A 20,184-nucleotide genomic window follows, 5' to 3' on the forward strand; every position below is an offset into this window, starting at 1 on the left:
AAGGTACCCAAGATCCCAATTGTTGTACTATGAGGGATTTCAATACAAGTTTATGAATGAGCATGTAGAGGATTGATTGATTGATATTTTCTGTTAATCATAAGTTGAGGCAAGTGCCAAATTTATTCTTGGTACAATTTTTGCTAGCGGAGTTGTATGTATATTGTGGGAGTATAGACAAGGCTTAAGAATTCTTCTACAAGATGACTAAATGAGATATTTTCTTGTGGAACAACATGATTGTTGCATAAGGACATAAGAGACTTGTTGATGGATATTTCAAATTTTAATCTCTTCTAGGAAAAATTCCTCAACGAGGTTTGGTTTCCATATTGCTATAATTATAGGTTAGGTGAAAAATGAGCTTGTGGATGAAGCCAAATATTGTATCTGGTACTACCATGATATTAGGTGTGAATCTAGATATCCGAGAATTTACTACTGTTATAATTTCCTATGCCTGCATGGTATATCTACTATAGAGAATGGAAATCCATGAAGAGATAGATAGACGTGGGCTTGAATCTACTATTTTCATGGGACATATTCTCATATATATTTATGCAAAAGGTAGGGATATAGAAAAATAATACCTTGTGTTTGACAAAAGGCCTAAGAGAAATTCTTTCTCCTAGGGAACCATGATTGGAGGGTATGTCATGCATGGTTATGATGCAAAGGCCCTTGGGGTTCTTAATTGAACACAACATTTTGGCATCAGCCGGAACAAGTGTTACCTTTCTTAATGTTTTGATTGCATCTTGCCATGTAGGCTTAATGGACAAGGGAAACCATAATTAAACATCATGAATAAATGCTATAAAATCATAATTGTAAAGGAGCACTATGGTTGCATGGTTGACCATTGAGATTGCAGGCTTCCTAGATGTGATGCAAGTCTTCATCAAAAAAATTTCAAGAGAACCCAACACTACTGTGTAGGAACGCTATAATCGTTGCACCATGGTATAAGTGATGAGTCAAGTAATGCATATGAACGATACATTATTGAACGTTTAGTTGAAAGGGGTTGAATACCATCAGGTACATGTGTGCATTCATGGGTGTTGCATCCACCTTCATGTCAAAAAATCGATGGAGAAGTTGGACCTTCTGAAAGTAGGAGCAATCGTATTAGTGTTCTAAGCCTTAGTACTTGGTATTATACTGATATGTAATGGAGTGGTTCTACAATAGAGTAGAAGTCAATTGAGAACACAAACACCATCATGTTAAACGGTTATGGGAGATATTTATAAACAAACAAATATTCTCAGGTATTTGTCCATTGCAAGAATGCACAGGGCCTTGGGTGTTCTCTTAGCGATTAACTTGGAAAGTTATAGAGATAAACATCACATCATGGACTTTTGAGATCTTCTTCTTGATGTACGTTGGATCCTTAATGTTATTGTGGATCCCTTATTTGATGATATCTGGAATATTGGCATGTGATTTTATAGTATATATGCATTAGTTCTCAAAATATTTTAACATTTTTTACCAACAATGTAAAAGATAAATATATAGTGCCCTATCATGGAATTCAAGCAAGGATATTATAACTATAGGTAGATATTGTCATATTTTGGGACACATAACTGCATTATTTATTAGCATTGAGAAGTGCAGTAAGGGTAATTGCACTTGATAGTTAGAAACTGAGGAATCGGATGTAGTTGTTATCTAGTCTTCCAAGAAAACTATCAAAATTGGGCTCTAGTTTGGAATACATAAAGCATTATGAATATTTTTTAAATTTCCCTTAAATGAGAAGTAAGGCCTGTGGAATAAGGATAGGTTTATTTACAAGTTGGTAAAATTTTGTGACAGGTTGTAACGGGTTATGATAAGACTATAATTGATTTACAACAGGGAAGTGGTACATTTACAATAGTTAATAGGAGGATATCTAGCATAATAAATGAATCTATTAAGGATTGTCCATAAAGCAAGGCAACCATACTATTAATTCCATTATATGCAGGGAAATGAATGGGAGAACCACCTTAACCTTTATCTTGATGAGTTTCCATAAGAAATTATATGTGATGTGTGTTCATACATATGTGATGTATGAACATGTGTGTGTGGTGGTGATTTCATGTTCTTTGACAGTGATACTCTATGGTATTAGTAAAGTATATGGTATGAGGCCTAATCATGATTGTTGGGTTGTTGATGGAATACAACTTGGACAAGGTCATCCTTATATAAATTTAAATAAGGCTTGATAAGAGCTAATAAATTACAAAAGTGGAATGAGCGAAAATAATTGGAATTGATTGAATTGCATGAGAAACAAAATAGCATCTTTTCCACTCAAGTGCATTAGCAAAAGAAATTACTAGCTAAAAGATAGAAAAATTAATTGGTTATGTAATACTTAAATACTTATAGAAGTGAAAAGAATGGAAGTGAAAGTCGATATTTGTTTACATGAAGTTGTATGCATGGCCAATGCTTATAACTAAATCATTTGAAATCCAACATTGACCTTGTGCCTTTTACATTATGATTTGATTCTTTACAATTTATTTTTACTTTATCTTGTGATTGTATTCACTTCCTTCCTCGCTGCCCTTGTTGAAAGAAATTGAATATATATATATATATATATATATATATATATATATACATACACACACACACACATATACATATATATCTACATATACATATATATCTACATATATATAGATATATATGTATATGTAGATATATATGTGTGTGTGTGAGAGAGAGAGATCTTATATATGCTTATATATGTAAGGATTGATTGTTGATCACTTTTTCCACAAAAGAAAATATTTACAAGTATAAGCCTATGTATACATACTTATGTGTAATAAAATGAACTATTGCAGATGTTGATGCTAATTGTTGATGTTGGGTAAGTGTAATGATGATTGACGATGTAGAGACCATACACTCAGCCACTTGGATATTATGATTCTACTGATGTGCAGATGGAACTAGAAGCATAAAGGGTGTCCAGGGTGAAGAAATACATGAGGACATGGATTTCATGCAATTAGTTTAGTTTATGAGCATAAGATGCACTGAGGATAGTGCATAAAATAAAGGGGTGGGAATGTAATACCTTTGTTGGTATGTTAAGTAAATATGATGTAATTTTGTATATAGTGATACTAGGATGGCGATTTAGATGTAAGTATGATGTAATTATGCATATTTTGATATTAGGATAGCGAGCCGCAATCATTTCGCAGGCTTGTTTGCCTACATACATATGTATATCTAGATATAAATTTTGAGATTAAATGGCCCAAGGACAAGGTTATTTGGGTGAGTGAATGGAAGGCCAAGGTTGTAATTATGTATTTTGTACATGTATATATAATAATAATAATAAAATAATAGTTAGCTGCAGAGATGGATCCACGAAAGAGTATAAGGGTTAGCACAACTTCATGGTAATGGGAAACAAATATTATGTTTGATGTTTTGGTAGGTGACACCTAGGGGCCCAACTGGCCCTAGTGTGTGCCACATGGTAGTAGATAACCATGCAAAGGAAAAGTATATAGATATGTGTATGAGCCCAATGAAGGGGCATGGGAAAATATAGTGGTTATACAATGCATTATTTTTGAGAAATTCTTGACTGGCAATAATGCACCATGACTAGCGGGTGTAGGCACAGGGGGATAAAAATCCCTAGTATTGAGATGTTCCCAACTAATCGTAAGGTGCCTAAGTTGATAGGTGAAGGTACATGGGAATCAGAGTGCAAGGTTTGATGATGATATGTTTGGTGTTCCCGACTAACCATGAGGAACCATGATTGAGGGCATAAGTACGAGAGAAGAAGATGTGCAGAGGCTCATTATCGGTTTTTCCATTGTTTATGGAGTTGGAACCTTAGCTTGGGGGTAACTCGTGCTTGAGTGTGATTAATCACGAGGTATATGACTTGGTGGAATGTCAAAATCCTGCAACATGTTTCTCTTATATTGCATATAAGTATTCTTATTTCTATTTTGTGTTGATTATTAATATTATGTTAAAACCCTAGTTTTAGAGTGTTGTATTAAATGCTTCTAATTATCTGGTATTATCTTGTATTTTGCTATAAACCCTAGTGAGAGTTTGGTTATGATGTTTATAATCTATTTCCGATGTGCATGTACATCTAATACATGATTAATTCCTGAGAATAGATGAATTTGTATGTTATTTTATCTCACTTATGTTTATTTCTCTCTTATCCCTTTTCTGGGTTTTATATGCAAAATATTCTGCTACGTATGCTTGTGAATTTTGGTGTGTAATCTAATCTCTTAATGATACATGTTTTTAACGGGATTCAGAGTAAAGGTTTATACCTAGGTTATAAATCATAAAAGGGTTTTCCTAAAATTATTGCAACACTAGTAGTGAGCTAGGGTTTGTTAATTGTGATCGAAAAACATATATGTTTATGCAAGTAATTTTGAGTAAATGTGGAGTTGGGGTTAGTAGTTTCGCTTAGTTTTGGAAGGGAACATTACAGCCTCTACCCTAAACACCTTCACGTTAGGGCCTATTGATAGGCATAAATATTTTACCTGCAATAGGGGATTGTCACTCGATCAAGGTCCCAATCAAACCTCTATCCATTTGAAATGGTGGTGTCCACCAGTACGTGGCTATGATTGCCACTAAATGAGTTTCTCCTTGAAAGGATACTTTAAACTATGCTTTCCTAAATCTTAATGCAGTCTAAGCCACTATGCAGAAAATAGAAAGAACTAATGTATTTCAATTAGGAGCCTAAACTATCCTAGCTGAGATATAGAAGAAGATCATAGCATCTGAAAAAAATAATAATAGAGGAATGAACGTGAGATAAATGTAAGCTATCAAGCCATAAAAATAATTCATACAACCTGATAATGATTAAAACAAATACACATCGGTCTTAACTCAGTAAATAGTTACCGAATAAAAACATAACTATGCACACTCATTCTCAGTATGGAGGAATTAACACAAATTTAATATTATATAAAGAAAAAATGATAAATTACAGAAATAGTTCTCATAATCAAACTAAGATCATATGGATCACAAAAGTCTAAGATCTAAAATCAAACAACCATTAAAACAAATAATAATTAATGTTCGAAACGTCGATACACAAAACAGTAAAATGCGATGACACCGGAAGACATAAACACACAAAATGCAGATCGCATAAGTCTCAAATCTATTAATACCAAAACACAATTGCTAAAACTTAAGGTTCATCAATAAGTTCTCAGAACTTGACAATAATGTGCAACCTCTGATCACTCATTTATAATTCCAAAATAAAAATGATTACAAGAAAGAAAATTCAAGAATACAAATCTCTCTTTGTCTTTAGACCAGCCTCTTGTCCTCTAAATCCTCTAGAAATCCCAGTGGGTTAGCCTCTTGATTCTATAAGTGTCCAAGGAAAAAAGCCTTGTGTTGATAAGTTTCTAGATATATGTTGTGTGTAGGTTTAATGATGTCCTATGTTTTGGGTGGTCTAACCACTCCTCATCAGGGACTCAAGAAAATATTAATAGAATGGAAAAGAGTGTTGTGTTGATTATAAAGGAAGAATTAACTAGTTGAAAATTAATATGAACATTAAAGGGAGAAAAAATTATTTTTATTATAGAAGATGTAAGAATAAAGTCATAAATAAAATGATTTTTAAACAAAATAAAATATTTTTGACAAAATTTGAAGAAAAATATTTTGACCAAAATTTTAATGATAATAAACTATAATGATAATAATAAAATAGAACGATAATAAACTATAAATGATATAAATTTTTGACTTATGAATTAATTGAATTAAATCAATTTAATTTGAATAAAGATAAAAGGTTCAATAAAAACAATGGTTATAAAGCTTGGGAGGGGCTTAGTAATAATATAATAAATTAAAAACGGGGGTTAATAATAATAATAACTTAAATTCAAATGAATTGTTAGAAATGATAATATAATTGATTGTAAAGATAAAAATTCATTATAAATATAATAATTGTTATACAATATTTTGTCACACTGCCTGTCTCATATCCTGAAGTGTCAAACTTTGTGTTGTTAATGCCACAAATGTCACAAAATGACAAAAGTTGTCAGTGTATTCACCATGAAACATGTTCAGAAGCATCCCTGAAGTAAAGAAGAAAACTTGCCTTGAAATAATTCTAGAGGAACTTGTCAAAACCTTGTTTTTCAACACTGGCGCGTTTTGCATCACTGCTGACCTGTGCTGATAAATTGTTGCACCATAATGTCATAGTCCTATCAACACGACATTTGTCAAGAAAATCTGTGTTGATCCTCTTCCGGAAATTTTTCCCAAAATGGAGGAGAAGCTTCTCTCACTATAAGTCTCAAGAATGATGAGCTAGTTACAGGTGAATGAGGATTGGAATGAGACCTCCCATTCTTGGTTCTTGATCCTACTTTCATGGATATTTACCTTGATATATGTAACCTCTCCCTCCTTTTATGCATCCTCAACTCCCTCTCCTTCCCTATAAATGAAATCCATACTATCCACTAATGGTCGGCTCATGATTTCTTGCCTTACTAGTGTCGAACTATGCCCAAATGATGCCCATTTTTCTAAGGAGAAAGGAGTGCTTGAAGGTTAAGGCTATGACTTGGAAACTCACCTAAAGTAGGCTTCCAACATTAAGGCCTAAGTGATTGTAATGATCCCTTTACCATTTATTAATAATAAATTATGTGTTTACTTTCCATAAATGTGTCTATCATTGCTCATTTAGTGTAATACTCCTTGATCTATTACATGGTTTATATTGGAATGCAATTTTATATGTATGCATTTGTTGTCTCCACATGATCTTCCTTGCAGGTATTCATCCATAACATTGAATAGGAGATTGAGGTTGGAAACGAAAGAATCAAGGACGACACCAATAGATGTTAGCAACAAAGTGATGTAGGTAATCTATCCTCCTTTTTGTTTTCTGGTATAAAATAGGAACGTTTACATATATTTGTCTTTGATTGTTGCTAGATCCTCCCATAGGACTAGAGGGATCATTTCTGTCTGTAGAAAGGATTGTCTGCACAACAATAATCTATTTTAATAAATCTCAAATTTTAAAAAGGTTATGATAATTAAATGATGATGATAATTGATTATAAATATAATAATCTACCATTGAAATGGTAATATAATATAATGACGATAATATAATATAATGATGATAATAATAATAAAATGATAACAAAATATAATAATTAAATAGAATGATAATAAACTATAAATAATAAAAGTTTTGACTTATGACTTGATTAATTGAATTAAAGCAATTTAAATTGAATAAATATAAAAGGATCAAGAAAAATAACAATGGTTATAAAGGGGGTTAAAATAAATTAAATAAATTGTTACAAATGATAATAGACTTGATTATAAATATATAAATTAATTATATATATAATATATTTTTTTAATAAATATATATTTTTAAAAAGGTTATGACTTTAACCAAAAATAAATGAAAGAGACTAAGATATAAAGGATGTTTAACCACGAGGGGGTAAACTTAAGGGAGGAGAAATAGGAGTGAGGGGCAGAAGAAAACTAGAGGGAGGAGAGAAAGAAAGAGAAAAGAAAGAAGGAGAGGGAGGGTAGAGGAAAAAGGGGATAGGTTCCCACGAGAAGAGAGAGTAGGGAAGCAAAATAATATAAAGGATGGGTTAGTGACAAAGGTGGTCAACTAGAGGTTTCCATGAGTCACTAAGCTTGTACCCATCTTCCCTATTGAACTTTTCAGGGTTTTTTTTGGTCTCCAAGGCTTCACAAATAATTCGGGTACACTAGAAAGTGGCAGAGCCAAGGGTTTTGATATGGTCGAAGATGATAAGGTGCTTGGTATTGAAGGAATGCTCAGTCATAGATGAATTTGAATCATGGTTGTGTGTTGTATCATTGGTGTTCTCCTTTAACCGACCTTTAAAGTACCTACCCATTTGGGCAATATAGGACTTGCCACAGGAACAAGGAATTTGGTAGACTCCTCGGGTGAGCATTAGATAAAGCTTATCTTTAGGAGATCTAAATTTAAATTTTTTAAGGTGTTGTTTAGTTTAAATAATGTTTTAATGTTATTTCTAGATAATAATTTAGAGATGATAATATTGGTGTGTTTTATGTAATGAAGAGAGATTAGAGCCCTCGGAGGGGGAAGGGGTTCTTTGGCGTGGGGATGGGAGTAGGTTGTGTTATCACCCCAAGAAACTCTCCTAGGTTGTATATCAGAGATGCTCGGGAACATTAAAAACTCAACAAAAATGTTGGATAAATGGTGGATGAATGAAACAAATGTTGCATATTCAAGCCAGATAACCACTTCTACTATGCTTAACCCTAAACATGGGTGAACACCTCCAAACTACAAGGCTTTAGACCACCAATTACTCACAGTTTAAGGAAAATGTGACAATGGAGAACACTAATCACACCAACAGATACACAGGACCCTGTGATGGCTAGCTGCAACCAGTTAAAGGGTTTTTAAATCTATCTCTTAATGCACAGATAGGATGACAGCTCTCTGGCATTAAAACAATAGAAACCTACACACAAATTCAATGATACATGCTAAATCCTAACACAGAGGTGGGATGACAGCCCCTCCAATGCTAAACATCAACAGCACATGAATAAATGCATGACAGGCACAACCTGGAACATAGAAGAAGTGAAAAATGAGCAATTGACAGCGAACGAAGCTTGTATTAGTTGGAAATGAAGACCAAAAGCTGCAGGTCTCACAGTAGTTACAGTCTCCATAAGTTGAAGCTTACAACAAAATAACACTCATCAACCTATTACATTGTGTTTCTGAGTATATATGGAGGTTGATTACAAAATATCTCTGCTAAGATAAGCATGGAGGTGTCTTAATGGACCACCAACCACATTTACATTCAGATATGGGTCACTGCTGCAATTATGAGTATTTTAATGGACAGAATCGTCCTTCCTCTGATGTTCTGTAGTCCTTTTCTAAGAAAATAGAGTAAAATATGAATGAAATCCATAACCTTTAAATGCTTTTAACTGCTCGAGGTAGTCCTATTTGTCCTCGGACATGTTGCTGATTAACTATAGTTGTTGTGACTTCATTATGCAGGGTACAAGTAGCTAGTTGTCTTCATTCTTTGGCAGCAGTGAGCAGTTGGGAGTGGAACAAACAGTAAGGCGGAAACAGACTGATTAGAAGAATGAAGCTCAGCCATTGGATCGGCTAAATCAACGGCGGAGATCGCATGGGAGGATTTATTGGGAGGCAGACAGGCGAGGACGACGAGGGCCATCGGATCTAGACATGGCAGATCCAACGGTGATCGCACACAGAAGACACACGATGATTAACACACGGGAAAGCAGTATTGGGAGGCAGGCAGTATTCCCTACACTGCCTTCAGGCCCAAGGCGGTTTCCTTATAACGGGCCACGATCCAGTACCAAGGCGCTATGTGGCAGGCCAATACCTCCGCCCCCGTGGGTTAACAAGTGCGCAGGTCGCGTGATCGGGGGGAGCGTCAACCGTTGATTTGGCGATGGACGTCCATATTAAGAGGAAGGCGCATGAGGATTAAACCTGCGGTAAACATGGCAGAGACCATTGAATCATGGACGATCGACGGCTACGATTGAATGATGAAGAATACATGGTTAAGGTTTGTGGTCATATGTGTTATGACTTTAGCGCCCAGGGACTAAACACAGAATGGGTTTAAACATGGTTTAAATGGTTGATCGGGGTCTATAGTCGTTTAAACAAAAACGCCCGGGAACAGGGAAAAGAAGGGCTTAGGTGCTTTAAACAAAAATGAAAGAGTTTTATGGAGAAACATAGATAATAGGGATTATGGGAGTGTAAAAGAAATGAAGGAGGAAGGAAGAAAAGACCGCTGCCAACATCTTTCTCGGCACAAACCAACCACCAGTGCTGAATTCGACCCTTTAAGTAGTGAAGTATATAGCAGAGCTAACATTGGCTCCTTCTAGGGATGAGATCCTCCCTATGAGGTCTCAAGAACCTGCATACCACTGCCTTCATGCAAAATCAGCTTTAAAAAACTATGCCTAGTATCCATTGGGCATGGAGTCAAACTAGGTCCACACTAAAACTTGTAAAAGAAAAATCTTACAATCATTAAGGCCTGAAAACTTAAAACTTCAATAACTGCCCATTAAAAATTGTTGCCTGATTGTAAGATGGTAGAGGATTAAAAATTGTTGCCCATTTTCTCTTAACAGTAGGTAGAACTGAGAATCAAAGGCATTAAAATAAATAATCATGGCAGAAGCAGGGGTGGGTCTTATTTCAGCTAGCATTCTGCTATACATATGATTGAATCTGCTATTGAAATCAGACAACATCTCACCATCTTCTCTCTGCAAGTTCCCAAATTCATCATGATAAAAGATCAGATCTTTATTATTCCCCTAGTGCTTTAAAAATACATCATCTAGGGCCTTAATGTCTGCAATGGACCTAGGGGGTAATTCTCTAAACCATTTTCTAGCCTCCCCATCTAGGCTTTGCACAAAAACCCTCATCCAGATATCCTCTTCATTGATATACAGGTTATTAGCATAGGTATAAAATGCCTTGAGGTGCTCTTCAACTGATATTCCTTCTGAACCAGTAAACTTTGGCATAAATTCTTGATAATCTCCAGCAGGCATGGCATTTAAAGGAACGGGCAAGACTAAGGGTCCATACCTAGCAGCAACTATTTTTCTATCTTTGTAAGAGCTTGCTGACCTACCATGACTGAGGTAGGGTAAAGGATACTGGTAGACTAAGTGAAATGAATCAATGAAAAGGATAACGAAGACAGAAATAGAGGAATACGATGGACATCATGGAATGTTTCTTTCAACTGAGGTCCGAAAGGGAAATGAATAATTAAGGAGCTGAATGAATCTCTGAAGGTATTTCTACCCTAGCAGAGATACATAAAATTCCAAGGCTTGCCTGATCCTAGTGCTCCTTACTGCGATATTTTCTTCTTCTTAACAATATTCTCAGGATCAGGAAATGGTTCAGCTGATGGTTTCTAAGGATTTCTGCGAGCATGCTTCACCAGCTGCGCCAGAACTTCAATGTGGAGTTGCCAAAATATGGCCTTCCACCAGTGGAGTCGCCAGATAGATGATTACAACCATAAACTGCGTTCAAACCTTGTTTATCATCAAAGCTTGAAGTTGTGTCGTCCTCCCATGGAAGCTGAGCTTCGATTCTCCTCTCCCCAGCAATGGCGCCAATTAATGTTATCACCCCAAGAAACTCTCCTAAGTTGTATATCAAAGATGCTTGGGAACATTACAAACTCAACAAAAATGTTCGATAAATGGTGGATGAATGAAACAAATGTTGCATATTCAAGCCAGATAACCACTTCTACTATGCTTAACCCCAAACATGGGTGAACACCCCCAAACTACAAGGCTTTAGACCACCAATTACTAACAGTTTAAGGAAAATGTGACAATGGAGAACACTAATCACACCAGCGGATACACAGGACCCTGTGATGGCCAGCTGCAACCAGTTAAAGGGTCTGTAAATCTATCTCTTAATGCACAGACAGGATGATAGCTCTCTATTAAAACAATAGAAACCTGCACACAAATTCAATGATACATGCTAAATCCTAACACAGAGGTGGGATGACAGCCCCCCCAATGCTAAACATCAACAGCACATGAATAAATGCATGACAGGCACAACCTGGAATATAGAAGAAGTGAAAAATGAGCAATTGACAGCAAAAGAAGCTTGTATTAGTTGGAAATGAAGACCAGACGCTGCAGGTATCACAGTAGTTACAGTCTCCAGAAGTTGAAGCTTACAACAAAATAACACTCATCAACCTATTACATTGTGTTTCTGAGTATATATGGAGGTTGATTACAAAATATCTCTGCTAAGCTAAGCATGGAGGTGTCTTAATGGACCACCAACCACATTTACATTCAGATATGGGTCGTTGCTGCAATTCTGAGTGTTTTAATGGACATAATCGGCCTTCCTCTGATGTTTTGTAGTCCTTCTCTAAGCAAATAGAGTAAAATATGAATGAAATTCATAACCTTTAAATGCTTTTAACTGCTCGAGGCAGTCTTATTTGTCCTCGGACATGTTGCTGATTAATTGCAGTTGTTGTGACTTCATTATGCAGGGTACAGGTAGCTGGTTGTCTTCATTCTTTGGCAGCAGTGAGCAGTCAGGAGTGGAACAAACAGTAAGGTAGAAACAGACTAATCAGAATAACGAAGCTCAGCCATTGGATCGGCTAAATCAACGGCGGAGATCGCACGGGAGGAGTTATGGGGAGGCAGACAGGCGAGGACGACGAGGGGCTATCGGATCTAGATGCGGCAGATCCGACGGTGATCACATACAGAAGGCGCACGGCGATTAACGCGCGGGAGAGGGGTATTGGGAGGCAGGTGGTATTCCCCGCACTATCTTCGGGCCCAAGGCAGTTTTCGTATAACGAGCCGCGATACAGTACCAAGGCGCCACGTGGCAGGCCAATACTGCCGCCCCCGCGGGTTAACAAGCGCGTAGGTCGTGCGATCGAGGGGAGCGTCAACCATCGATCTGGCGATGGACGGCCAGATTAAGAGGAAGGCACACGAGGTTTAAACCCGCGATAAACATGGCGGAGACCGTCGGATTGTGGACGATCGACGGCTAAGATTGAACAATCAAGAATACATGGTTAAGGCACGCGGTCATATGTGTTATGACTTTAGTGCCCAGGGAATAAATACAAAATGGGTTTAAATAGGGTTTAAATGGTTGATCGGGGTCTATAATCATTTAAACAAAAATGCCCGGGAATAGGGAAAAGAAGGGCTTAGGTGCTTTAAACGAAAATGGAAGAGTTTTATGGAGAAATAGAGATAACAGGGATTATGGGAGTGTAAAAGAAATGAAGGAGGAAGGAAGAAAAGACCGCTGCCAGCATCTTTCTTGGCACAAACCTATCACCAGTCCTGAATTCGACCCTTTAAGCAGTGAAGTATATAGCAGAGCTAACAGGTTGAATTAAATGATTTTTCAATTTGGGAAGAATATTAAACTTTATTAATTAGGGCTTGGGTTAGGTGAGCTCTCTCATTGTCTAGAGATTACGAATCGTAAATTCTATCAGCTCTACTGAAAATGGTTTTAAGGATGACAAAATCTTGAGCGGGGTGATGATAAGAGTTAGCATGGAGGAACAGAACAATGCGGGTTTTCTTGTGGTACACTTGGAAGGAAGGGGAACCATTTGAGAGATGGGTAACAAGGCCATCCATAAAGGGAAAGGAGGAGTGGTCTTCCATATCCATTATGAATTGGATATGCAAAGAAAGGTTGTTGAGGCGATGAAGAAAATCCTGAAGAGCTAGCAGCCCATGAGGCCATACTATGATAGTGTCATCCACAAAGCTATACCAACATTTAGGTTTATAATGTTGGGAATTGAGGGCCATAGATTCAAAATTCTCCATAATTATAAATTCAATGACTGGAGATAGGGAGGATCCCATTATCGTTCCCTTTGTCTGTTCATAGAAAATAACTTCATAGGAGAAGAAGGTAGAGGATAAACAAAATTTAATAAGGTTAAGGTTTTCATGGTTGATGAGATTGGAGATTAGTTCCTAAGATTTAGGAATAGGGATTTTGGTAAAGAGGAAAATTACATCAAAGCATATCATGATGTCATTGGGGTCAAGGTGAATGATCTTGGCTTTTTGGATAAAGTGGGAGGAATATTTAACAAATGAAATAAAGGTACCAACAAAGGGTCAAAGCTTGGTGGCTAAGAATAGAGATAAGGCATGAGTAGGGGCTCATATAGCACTCACTATGGGTCTTAGGGGAATATCCTTTTTATGAACCTTTGGTTTCCCATAGATTCTGAGGGTCAGAGGATGCTGAGGAATGAGCCACTTTTGAATAAGATGATCAATAGACAAGGCTTTAATGGCTTAGGTGACCAGATTAGTGATGGCATTAATATGATTTTTATGGAACAATTTACAAGTATAGGTTGCAAAGAGCTCATGAAGTTTGGCTTCAAAATTGGAAGAATTAATTATAATTGAGGTGCAAATGTTCAATTTTAGGATCAAGATATTAAGGTTATTATTAAGCTTTTTTATGGAAAGAAACTCCTCACTAGACAGGTTGGTCTAGGGGGGTTTTCTTTCCTTAAAATTCTTCCACAATCTTTTCTAATTTCTTCCACTTCATGGGATCTTAAATTCTTAGTATTATACTCAACGAAGTATAAAATATCTTCTATTGAGATTCTATGAGGAGAAATAGCATAATTAAATCCTTTTTCCAAAAGTTTAGTAGTGGATCAATTAAGATTAAACAAGGATAAATCAACCATAATGGAGGAAAGAATAGAGGCTTGAGGGAGGCTTAGGGGTTTTCGGTTGGGATTGTGATCAGGAGGAGGGTTGGAATTAGAGGAGGGGTTAGGGGGATCATGAAAGAGTGGGTGATCATGATGAGAAAAGGAGTCAGTAGTGTTGATGCTCCCGCTGGATCAACAATGAATATAAGGGTAGTCTTGAATCTAGGTGAGATAGGAAGGTGCAAACAAGAATGATGTGTTAGAGGATAATCAAGTGGAAGTGAATAAGGGGCTAGAGGATAGGGAAGGAATAGTGAAAATTAAAGGGATTTTGACAATAATTGAAGGGTTTTGAGAAGAATTATGACAATGGTTGATGGGTGCATGAGGTAAATGACAACACAAGTTGTTAATCATGGGTGGTGGTGGGCTCACAAAACCCCTAGCTTCTTCTGACTATGACAAGAGGAAATTGTGAAAATGATTCAAACTACTAGAACTATTGATGGATCTGTTATATGGATTCAAAAGGTAGATCAAAAACTTAAAAATTATCCTTTTCGAGGGGGAAACCTCCTTTAAATTACATAAATGAACAATTCTTGGATGATAAAAATGACAAGACCTCCTTAGGAGTCTAAGGGGTCATAAGATAATTAGAGACTACATAACAATAATAATGTAAGGGCACAATAATAAAAATAGTGGGCTTCTATGCGGCACAACAATAACAATATGGGGGGCTACATGGGCACAACAATAACAATAAGGGGGCTACACTAACAATAATAATGAGGATACACTAGTATTATAGGGACCTAACATGCCCCTTTCATTTAAAAAAGTGTTTTCCTCAATTCTTGAGTAGTTCTGGATGCTCATGTATAAAATTCTCATCCTCCCATGTGGAATCTGTAGTGGGTAAGTTCTTCCACTTAATGAGATACTCTAAAATTGATCGATTTTGTAGCTATCAAGTTCTCTTTTCCGTGATTTCTTCAGGCTCAAATATGATTCTTCCTTCTTCGTCAAGTTCTGGCAACACTATTTGAACTGGAAGCTTGTCACCAATAACCTTCTTTAAGAATGAAACATGGAAAACTATGTGTACTTAGGAAGATGTAGGAAATTTTTTGTATGCCATAATACCAATCTTTTTCAACACCTAGTAAGTACCACAGTACTTGGGTTATAATTTATTATCCCTCTTAGCTTGCTTGAGAGACATTTGTTTGTATGGTTGTAGCTGTAAGAATACCTAGTCCCCTACATAAAAAATTCTTTCACTATGATGTTGATCTTTCTATTGTTTCATTCGATTATGTGCTAGAGTTAGGTTATCCTTTAAGAGTTGGAGAACTTGTTGTTTATGCTTAAGGTCATCTTGCACCACTTGAACCTTAGAATTTTCTCTTGAAGATGATGTGATGATGGTGGAAGATATCTATAAAGTGTCATAAATGGGGTCATTTTTGTTGCAGTATGGAAGGAAGTTTTATACAACCATTCAGCTAGAGGTAACCACTTGACCCATTATGTTTTTTTATTATATACAAAGCAACAAATATATCCTTCAAAAAAAAAATTCACTATCTCAATTTTCCCATCAGATTGAGGATGATAAGATGAGCTATCAGGTAATTGAGTGCCAAGACAAGAAAATAATTTCATCCAAAAATTTCCAGTGAAAATGGGATCTCTGTCACTTACTATAATCTTTAGGTTTCCATAAAGCTTTTGATTTGTTTCCATAAATGTAGTAGCAACTGTATTGGTTTTCAAATGATGAGATAAAAGTGTGCATAATTGGTAAGTCTATCAACTACCACCCTGATGACATTATTTCCTTTAGACTTGGGTAAAGTTGTGATAAAATCCATTGAGACCTCCTCCCAATGCTGACTTGGAATGGCTAAAGGTTGTAACATACTCGGGATCTTAATTTTCTCAACTTTATTTTAGTTGGAAAACCAAACATTCTGCCACAAACTTCTGAATATCAGATTTAAGTCCATCCCAAAAAAAATCCTTCTTGACCCTATGGTAATTTTTTAAAAATCCTGAGTTCCCTCATAAGGGAGAGGTGTACAATTCCAAAACAATATTTTGTTTGAGTTGGGAATTCTTACGAAGGCATAAACGATATTTGTACCATAATGAACCATTTTTCCATCTAAATGTATCAGAGATACTAGGGTCTTGCTGCAACATTTGAATGAGTGTCTACATCTCTTCATCATTCTTATATTCATCCCTTGCTTCGGTTATCCACTACGGTTGGATAATAGAAATGGAACAAAGACATGCTTCCACATCCTAATCCTTTGTTGAGAGTGCATCTGCAACAACATTTTTCTTCCCTTTTTAGTAGATGATTTCAAAGTCATAACCCAACATCTTTGTCACCCATTTTTTCTACTCTTCTGAAGGTAATCTTTGTTCCAAAAATTATTTAAGACTATCATGATTTGTTTTTGTCTTGAAGTTTCGTCCCATTTGGTAAGGTCACCATTACTTTAGTGCATGTAGTATTGCCAACATTTCCTTCTCATAAATAGGTTTGTGTAAATACTTTCCTTTGATTAGCCGATTTTCAAAAGCAAAGGGTCTTCCATCTTGCATTAAAACAACACCAGTTCCATTTCCCAAGGCATCACATTCCATAATAAAGGTTTTTGTGAATTCCGGCATAGCAAAGACCGATGCTTAGCAATTTCCTCTTTAAAATGTTCAAAGGCCTTAGTTGCTTCTAGAGTCCAAGAAAATGCATCATTCTTCAGTAATGATGTTATAAGTGTCGTTATTCTCCCATAATCTTTAACAAACTTGCAATGATACCTAGTCAACCCAAGAAAGCCTCGAAGATGCTTAATTCTTGTGGGGATTTTCCATTCCTTAATGGCTTTAATTTTGTTAGGGTCTACCTTAACACCCTCATGAGATAAAATATGACCCAAATATTCCACCTCTTGTACTCCAAAGAAACATTTGGAGTTTTTTCCGTATAATTGTTTCTCCTCCAATAGTTTGAGCACCCAGTCAACATGTTGAACATGATCCTTCCAAGAATTGTTTTATATTAGTGTATCGTCAAAAAATACTAACACAAATTTTCTAAGGAAGGGTTTGAAAATGGAATTCATCAAACCTTGAAATGTGGAAGGTGAATTAATAAGGCCAAAAGGTATGACCAATAATTCATAATGATCCTCATGAGTTATGAATGTTGTTTTCATAATGTATTCAATCTTCATTCTAATTTGATGATATCTTGAATGAAGATCCAACTTGGTGAAGTAAATTTCTTCATGTAATTAATCCAATAATTCATCAATGACATAAATGAGAAATTTATATTTAATGGTGATCTTGTTGAGCTCCCTATAATTTAGACACATATGCCATGATCCATCCTTCTTGTGTACCAATATTAATGGAGGAGAGAAAGAAATTTGAATAGGTTGAATTATACCAGCCTCTAGCATTTCCTCAACCATACGTTCAATTATACTCTTTTGGGCATAAGGATATTTGTAAGGCTTGATGTTTGGAGGAAAAATTCCTGGAATCAAATGAATAGCATGATCATGATCAAAAATAGCTAGGATGTCTTTTGGAGTCTCAAACACCTTGGAATGATTGTCCAAGTTTTTTTGAAGATCTAGAGAAATAGATGATTTTGATGTTTGAACCTCTAGTGAGCATAATTGTGCAATTACGCCCCATTGTTATTTCTTCAAAATATTTTTCATTCCATTAGAGTTGATTATCTTTCTTGGTTTCCCTATGATACCCCTTAATTCATCTTCCTTTCCTTCCCCAAAAAAATTCAAGAAAAATTCTTGAAAATTAAAAGCTATCATCCCCAAAGATTTTAACCATTGGACTCCTAGTACAACATCAACACCACCCATTGGAATGGGAAGCATTGGACTATTCAATACATATTCCCCGATGGTTAGATTGATATTATGGCACTTTCGAGAGCAATTTATAGTTCCTCCATTTGCAACCATCACTTGACACTCTCGTGCTGGATATAGGAAGCAATTCAATTCTTTGGCTATCTTACAATGAATAAAATTATGGGTACTACTCGAATCAATCAACACTATTACCTTTTTCTTCTTGATATATCCTTCTAATTTGAGAGTTTGAGGAGTGATAATTCCTACCAATGCATTATAAGATATGGTCAGATTCATTTCTTCTTTCTCTGGGGTTGGTTCATGGTGTATATCCTCGTCTTTTGATGTTTATTGTTCCTTTTCTTCCTCCTCTTTACAATCTATGTAGAATAATTTCTTCTCATCACACTTATGACCTTTAGTGCATTTTCTATCACAACTGTAACAAATCCCTTTTGCTCTTTTTTCCTCCAATTGTTGTAGTTTCAACCTTGTAGGTTGTGGAAGACTAGGAACAATAACACTTCCATCTTTATAGTTGTGAGCAGTAGAGTTCCTTGTTCCATAGTTTTTCTTTCAACTTTTATTGCCACCCTTAATGTCTTCTCTAATGAATTAGATTCCCAAAGGAGAACCTCATGTTGAATGTTATCTTTTAAATTCCCTATGAAGACATCAATCATATTCTTCTCTGGAATATTAGTTATCCTAATTAATATTCAATTTTTGGAATTCTTCAATTGGCTCTCCCATTGAACCCTTTTGTTTGAGATTTATCAATTGGCGAAAGAAGGTGTTTCTCTTTGTATCTTCATAATGTGATATCATTTCCTCTAAAAAATTGACAATGTGACAAGTGGTTTACAAGAAAAAAGTCATCTATACCATACAAACTGACTGGGTTCTAAATATAAATATGTAATACATACCTTTTGTGAGGGTTGCACATCCTATAGATCAAAATACATCTCCATCTATAGTATCCATGTTACCTGATCCTTTCCATCAAAATTCCTCATATCTATCTTTAGAATGTGGTGTTTCTTCAATCCCACATTAGAGTCTCCAAAATCATAATTCATATTCCTTTTGTCCTCATCATGATTTTCATGGATTACCTTGTCACTACCGGGAATCCTTTCTTACAACAACTTTTTCAACCCTTCCAACTTGACATTCATCGCATCCATGTATACTTTAAAAACCTCCATGTCACATTTTATTTCTTATTTTAAACCATCAATGTTCCCTTTTACGTCGTCCATTTCCTCTTTTAGTTCATCTTTGTTTTCTCTTTGTGAGTGCGAAATTTGTTTCACTTGGTCCTGTAATTTTGATATATCATGTTGCAATTCTTCCTCTTCATGCGTCATAGTAGATATTTCTAAGAGCTTAATGGGTGTAGAATTATTATTTTTGGGATACATTTCAAAACCCAATATTGATATATATGCTTCAATATGCCCTTGGAATAATTTCAAACTGATTTTCAAATAAAAGTTATGTAATTAAAAAACAAAATACACACATTTTTCTTGCTTTTAGGTTCTTGACCTTTAAATGGTTGTAACTCATTAACTCCAAATCTCCAAGGTTTTCAATTCCTTCATGTGGTATCCTTTTGATTCTTCTTTACAATGCCACAAATAAGACCAAAATTGGATTCTTGAAGATAATGTTATGTCAAATATCCCACAATGACCTGATTATGGACTGGTTCAGTAGATAAAACTTGTATGTAATTCCACGTGTCACTATTTTAGCCTTAGGCCCTGAAATTGATACACAATACACTACATTTTATTATCTTTTTGTTACTCTTTATGAATTTCAAATCCGATGCTTGAAGGGAAAGTTATGAC

This window comes from Pinus tabuliformis, chromosome 6, assembly GCF_031772625.1.
Source record: "Pinus tabuliformis cultivar Carrire ecotype Pingquan chromosome 6, CPIR1, whole genome shotgun sequence".
NCBI classification, from domain to species: Eukaryota; Viridiplantae; Streptophyta; class Pinopsida; order Pinales; family Pinaceae; genus Pinus; species Pinus tabuliformis.